Source organism: Aquila chrysaetos, chromosome 14 (assembly GCF_900496995.4).
Source record: "Aquila chrysaetos chrysaetos chromosome 14, bAquChr1.4, whole genome shotgun sequence".
Lineage (NCBI taxonomy): Eukaryota > Metazoa > Chordata > Aves > Accipitriformes > Accipitridae > Aquila > Aquila chrysaetos.
In genome coordinates this window covers 25,980,496-25,987,507 of record NC_044017.1, presented here as the reverse complement: position 1 = coordinate 25,987,507, position 7,012 = coordinate 25,980,496, and the positions used below count along the sequence as shown (strand labels likewise).

At 38.5% G+C, this 7,012-nt stretch overlaps 1 long non-coding RNA gene across 1 annotated transcript; it reads right to left on the bottom strand.

Annotated features, from left to right (window-relative positions):
• Positions 1–2,203: 2,203 nt before the first annotated feature.
• Positions 2,204–6,501, bottom strand: LOC121233806. The gene is made up of 3 exons (XR_005933975.1): positions 6,489–6,501; positions 6,173–6,176; positions 2,204–2,475 (listed from the first exon to the last, which is right to left on the bottom strand). It is a non-coding gene; the product is annotated as an uncharacterized LOC121233806 (long non-coding RNA).
• Between the last annotated feature and the right edge of the window lie 511 nt (positions 6,502–7,012).

Sequence of the window (7,012 nt, the reverse complement as noted above, 5' to 3'; positions counted from 1 at the left end):
AAGAATGCCTTAACGTACTCTGTATAAGCTAGATGCAGCCAATGTACTGGTATGTATTACCGACCACAGCAAGGCCAGTGGTGGTATTGTCATCACGATCATTACTGTGATCTTAGGTATTTAATCACTTACACAGAAGTAAGAATATCTTTATAACTGTTTCCCTGTGTACAGGTGTACAGGTAAATGATGGCCTAGTGTGTTTGTTCAGAAAATATAAAAAGAAATGTGTTTGGATACTGAGATCCAGCTCTCAAAATAGGATTAGTAAGACAGTTGATTAGTGACTTTGCTGTTAGATGTAGTATGCAATTAAAAAAAACCACCCAACCCACACAAAGATTCCCCTTTGCCAAGTAAGACAGGAAGTGTAACAGGTGGAATATAATGTGTAGGAACTTCTACATAACCTCTTAGATACATTACCAAAACCTGAAGACTTCAAAGTGGGCTACAGAAGAAGCACTGATAAAGTTTAATATGAAAGCTTAGGTTGCATTCTAGGTTCTTTCAGTACCCAATTGCAGAGAGAGGAATAAGAATACCTTCTCCCTGTAGCTAACAGTTTAAAGAATATGTTGTAGGAAGAAGGAATGCCACAGTTCAGCACTGACCAATTGCAGAGAGTAAGAAAACAGTAAAATCATTGAAGGGGGAGAGAAATGAAGAACATTGTGACCTCTTCATTAAAAAATCTTTACAAAAGTACTGAGATTTAAAGAGCATTGCTTCTATTATATATTGTTCGGTGTATTAATAAAATGTGAAAAATCTGAACTAGTCAAGACATTTCCTATATTTGACTGCTTATTATCAGCCTTGTCTTATTACATCTCATTTATGGTTGGTTTTTTTCATCTTAAAATAACTCAGTGGGAATGTCTTGCACAGAATGTCCTTGCAGGTTTCTTCTTTTTTCTTTTTATTTTTCTAGAGATTTTTAGTTTGATGTTGTTCTGGGTTTGTGCATGGGGGTTTTGGTAGCGGGGTAGGGTCGGCAGGGCCGGCTCCTGCTGGAAGCTGCTGGAAGCTTCCCCGGCCGGGAGCCGGACCCGCCTCTGGGAGAACAGATTCCAGAGGGGAAACCTGCCGGGAGTCGGGGGATCGGGATGGGAGAGGAACCCCTGTGCGGATCCCGAGGGCAGGGGGGAAGGAGGGGATGCCCCTGCAGCCCATGGGGAGACCAGACAGCTTTGCTACTGGCTGGACTTAAACCACAACAGACGTTTTACTTTTTGTTTGCTCCCCAGGCTGATGACACATCATCAGTTATTGCTACAGTAGAGATAAGCCTGGGGGTGAGAGATAAACCTGGGTGTGGCATGCCAATATTTGAGGGATGGTGTCCTAGTGAGGTCCTTTGGTCTTCCATCTCAGTGGAGGTAGGGGATGGAGAGCCATGTGACCGCAAAGACGCAAGGGTTATTGATGTGTCAGAAACCACGGAAGCGCCAGAGAATGGTCACATAGGAATTAGGACTTCTCCTCCAAAAGAGGTGGTGGGATCAATAGCTCAACTGTAATGCATCTACACCAATACACACAGCATGGGCAACAAACAGGAGGAGTTGGAAGCCATTGTACAGCAGGAAAACTACAATATAGTTGCAAACACAGAAACATGGTGGGATGACTCGCACAACTGGAGTGCTGCAATGAATGGCCATAAAATCTTCAGAAGGCACAGGCAAAGAAGGAGGGGCAGTGGGGTAGCCCTGTAGGTTAGGGAGTGTTTTGATTGTCTAGAGCTTGTCGATGGTGACAATTGGGTTGAATGTTTATGGGTAAGAATCAGGGGAAAGGCCAACAAGGCAGATATCATGATGGGAGTCTGTTATAGACCACCCAACCAGGATGGAGAGGCAGACGAAATATTCTATAAGCAGCTGGGAGAAGTCTCACAATCGCTAGCCCTTGTTCTCCTGGGGGACTTCAACTTACCAGATGTCTGCTGGAAATACAATACAGCAGAGAGGAAACAGTCTAGGAGGTTCCCGGAGTGTGTGGCAGATAGCTAACTTCCCGACACAGCTGGTAAGTGAGCCAACCAGGGAAGGTGCCCCGCTGGACCTGTTGTTTGGGAACAGAGAAGGACTTGGGGGTCATGTGATGGTTGGAGGCTGTCTTGGGCACAGCGATCATGAAATGATAAGAGTTTTTAATTCTTGGAGATGTAAGGAGGAGGATCAGAAGTACTGCCACCTTGGACTTCCGGAGGTCAGACTTTGGCCTGTTTAGGGACCTGGTCAACAGAGTCCCTTGGGAGGCAGTCCTGAAGGGCAAAGGAGTCCAGGAAGGCTGGACATTCTTCAAGACGGAAATCTTACAGGCACAGGAGCAGGCTGTCCCCATGTGCCAAAGGACAACCTAGAGGGGAAGAAGACTGGCCTGACTGAACAGAGAGCTTTGGCTGGAACTCAGGAAAAAAAGGAGAGTTTAAGATCTTTGGAAGAAGGGGCAGGCAACTCAGGAGGACTACAGGGACGTCAAGAAAATTAGAAGGGCCAAAGCCCAACTAGAACTCAGTCTGGCTACTGCCGTAAAAGACAGTAAAAAATGTTTCTATAAATATATTAACAACAAAAGGAGGGCTAAGGAGAATCTCCATCCTTCATTAGATGCAGGGGAAAGCATAATGACAAAGGATGAAGAAAAGGCTGAGGTACTTAATGCCTCCTTTGCCTCAGTCTTTAATAGCAAGACCAGTTGTTTTGTAATTTTTTTTTTTTTCATTTTACACCTCTTAATCTTCTTTACTGAAGGGACAATAGATACAATATGTACACCAACATACATTCTCCAAAGTGTATGAAGGAAAGGTCCCATTTAAAAATCACAGTTACATTTAAAGTAGGGCAGCAATTCTATAGCATAACAAAGCTATTTCATAGTGCACCTTGTCTTCAAGACCAATTCCTCTGAGAGCTTGTAACCACAGAGGCCAAATCTTGCCTTCAGACACCCACATGCTTTTCCCACTGAATTAAGTGTGAAAAATTATGTGCATTTTTGAGGGCTCTCTTGGCCCAAATAAATGAATCTTTTCAATTTCTTTTTGATAATATGCCAACATAGACCCCAAATATTACATTTTTGAGGGCTATGAATAAATAGTATTTAAGTCTTTCAGGTTACCTGTTGTTACTTTTGGAAAGTGTTCAGAGCTATTCCTAAATCTGCTCATTGAAAAGAGAAATACTGATGACCAGACAAAAGATTAGGGAAATTACTTTAAGAATAAACTATATCTAATTACTCTGCCTATTTTTGCAGTATGATGGAAAACAAAATCCTATATATTTGTGTATCATGTCACTTATTTTCCTTTTCCTCCTCCTTTTTTCCACTTTACTAAAGTATTCTGAAAAGAATTATCATGAGAGGAGCCTCGAAGTTGTGTTATAATCTTCCCTAAGACCAAATTCCCCCTGAATATAATGGACAAGTATTAGCTTACATGAGTGATAAAATCTACAGGATCTATTTTTTTTTATAAAACAAGCCTTTTAGCATACCAATATAAGTGAAGCTGTTGTTTAGAACCAGACAAGACATTTAACAAAAGAAAGATAACAATAGGATTTTATTTGGTCTGATTTAAAAAAGAAAATCAGGCACCATTTACTTCTATCTGTACTTAAGCTTCTCTATTTTTCAAGTGTATTGATCAATCCTCCTTATCTTATTTCAGTTATCATCATTGATATGGGAATTTCAGCTTTGGATGTTTTTCCCCCTTCCCTTTTCTCTGCTGGTTGCTGTTGGTACACAGTATTCCTTATCAACCTCATCACTTTGCTCCATGTTTTCTCAAGGTTAAGACAATTTTTAAGACAAGACATATTGTACTGCAATACATGCTCTCTCTGCCACGACATTGTATGACAATCCATCTGATGGTTGGATTATTTGGTGGTTTGATATGTTTCTGATCACCTCTATATGTGGCTTTGCAATAGCTCACCTTGATGACTTCTGCTTATCATTCATTTTTTCTGTTAAGTACAGCATATTTTTGTATGTTAACTGCCATAAATTTGATGCAATAACATTTCTTACCTGTTACCTACATTCCTTATATTGGCCTCACAATGATTTTATTGTACATCATTAATGCTTATTCTTATTCCTCCAATCTAATATTGTTGCTTAGAAGCACGGCTGGGGTTATAATGAAATTGGCTCCACAATTTAGTTACAATCAAACTGACTATTTCTCTGAAAGCATAGTTGCAAGTATGGTTGTTGAATGGCTGCAAGTGTTCTGTAGCTAAGTGGGTTTGGCTCTGCTGAAGTCATGCTGCAATGCCCTCTTCATTGGAAGTTTCTCAGTCCCCAAATGTACTTCTGCTTTTCAGATTAGTTTCTTCAAAGGTTTATGTGAAAATATTGTCTTTTTATTTTCAGTCTGCTTGCCTACCCTTAATAAGTTCAAGAAAATCTGACAGAGGATAACATATTCTCAAAGGTAAAATTTTCTCTATAAATACCTTAAAGATGGCCTTCTGAAACAGAGTAGAGGTACTGACTGAGGGACAGGCTACAGCACTAATTGTATACCAAACTTGTGTGATCTATCCAATTCACTTATTTGCATTTCTGGACCAGAAAGCACATATTAGCAATTAGAGACATGGGAGGAAGCTAGGGAAACTGCTTTAGACACTGCTCCTGGAACATTTGGAGAAAACATAGACTGATGAAAGGAGGCTATTTCAAAATGTGGGCAATATAAGAAATTATTGTACTGTTGACTACAGAGTTACAGAGGAGGAAAGGAGAAACAAAACAAATTGTGATGAATATGTAGAGAAACCTGGTTGGGATTTGGTTGATTACACAGAGAATGTGTGGGGCACATAGGATCAAACCCCAAATTTCATCAATTCAATGCTTCACTGACTTAATTCCTTCACTGACTGGTCACTGTGTCAAACTTGGGTATTTGTATTTGAACACATAATATCTTTATTTTTCACTGTTCTAAAGAAAAAAAAAATCCCTGTATTTCTGCCCATGACTTCATTTTTTTCTTAATTCATGCTTAATTCACAGTAAACTCTGGATCAAGTTTTCTGCTTTCATGTGTTTTCTACCTTTTTGGTCCTGAATTTCATGTTATCAGTCTGTGTGTTTGTCTGCATTAGTGTTCTTGTGTTGTTCTTTTACCTCTGGTTTAGATGCCCTTGCTACCGGTATGCTTTATTTAGTATTAGATTGTTGTGAGAAACAGATATCTCCCCTCACAGTGGCATCCAATATCCCATCATTAATTCTTTCTTCAGAATATAGCTAAGTTCTAGAATTCTAAATCAAATTTGCGTAGCTAATTCTGGTTTGCTTCTTCATTTGAATGAAAAAAAAAAAAAAAAACCAAACCCAAACACCAACCAAACCCAAAACAACACTTGAATGTCAGAGAAAGAAAAACTCTTTAAATGCCTTTATCATCTGCTTGAATGTTTCAGAGCTTTATTCTCACTCAATTCTTCTCTTCCTTATTCTCTTCCCATTGACAGTTCCATGCAGAAATTGAATTCTTACATTCATTGCTTCCAGGCATAGGTATGGTTTCTTGTCTGGAAAGTCAACATTGTTATTGGTATGGGTCCCTTGGTCTGGTTTTGTCTGCGGGGTTTTTGCATCTTTTGGGTCAGGGAGGATCTCACCAGTTTGACTACTGTCACCATGTTTCATCTACCAACTGCTGTGCTACAAAATGAAAAGCATCCATGCTTGTAAAAATAAACTGTTTCCTTATTAAGGGATGTTGTGTATTGTATTCTGCTGTGACAGTGGAGCCATTCCATGAGCCCTTTTAGAGTTCCCATGAGCTGGAGACTTGGATATTTGAGAAGTGTCAATGTATAAACAGTTCCAGCCAAGAGCTCTTATGAAATATAATTACCCTAATAAATTGACACAGACATTTCTCTGTCCATGCTCAAGTTCTGATTTTTGTACCCCTTTCCAAAAATTATCCTCTGTGCTTGCTGAGAAAACAGTTTATAAATTTTTCCAGAGACAAGCAATTTCTTACCTTTTTTTTTCCTTTTGTTTCTCTTATAAGGGAAGAAATTACTTTTTTTTTTTTTTCTTACAGTGTCTTCCATTTTTTTTCCACACCCTAAGCTTGAGATCAGAAGTTTTTAAGTTAATCGGACTGGAACACATACCTCCACTGTGGATGACCCTATCATAGAATGTGTTCCAGTTCATATATACTGAAGTATAAACAGAAAAAACATATCACCACAGATGGGGAAGTTAAAGAAAAGATCATTCAGGAAAATGGCTATGTGCTCTTGAACTGAAATAATAATGTAACTGTTTAGTTCATAAAACACATATGCATTATATGGATGAATTTGAAGTCTCCTTTCTCAGCTTTGCTTCGTAATACAAAAACTTCTTCGAAAAAACCAACCAAAAAAACCCAACCCAAAGCATTAAACAAAAACAATAGCATGTTCTTTTTCATTTTCAACAAGTCAAGGTTATAAGAGTTGTGTTTGTGAAGACAAACAGTATATTCTCCCTTCAGTAAAGAAGGTTAAGAGCTGTGAAGTAAAAAAAAAAAAAAATTACAGGAATGTAGAAAATCACAAGCTTTCATTACTGAGAGATCATCTTTTTTTATTTTATGCAGCAAATACCAAACAGAGTTTTCAAAATGATCTATTTTCGAATCTCTAGTTTTCTGCTATATAAGAATTCTACAAAGTAGGATGTCTTTTAAACTTCACCTGCAGTGTGAGCAGCTTCATCTTTTCTTTTCTGCAGTAAGAAAATAGGATAATTATGTTTCTTTACCTTGTAATTCTTTGTCATAATTAAGAACTAGAACTATTAATCCATCTTTGGAGAGGTTAGCTGTTCCTCAAAATGAAAATTAAGAAAAATGAAATTAACATATGGGTATTAGGTATACAATGAGTAATACACATTTTTGTGTCTCCCCTTGCAGTTTTATGGTGAAAGGTTTCTAAGGATTAGTGGTGGATTAGCCATG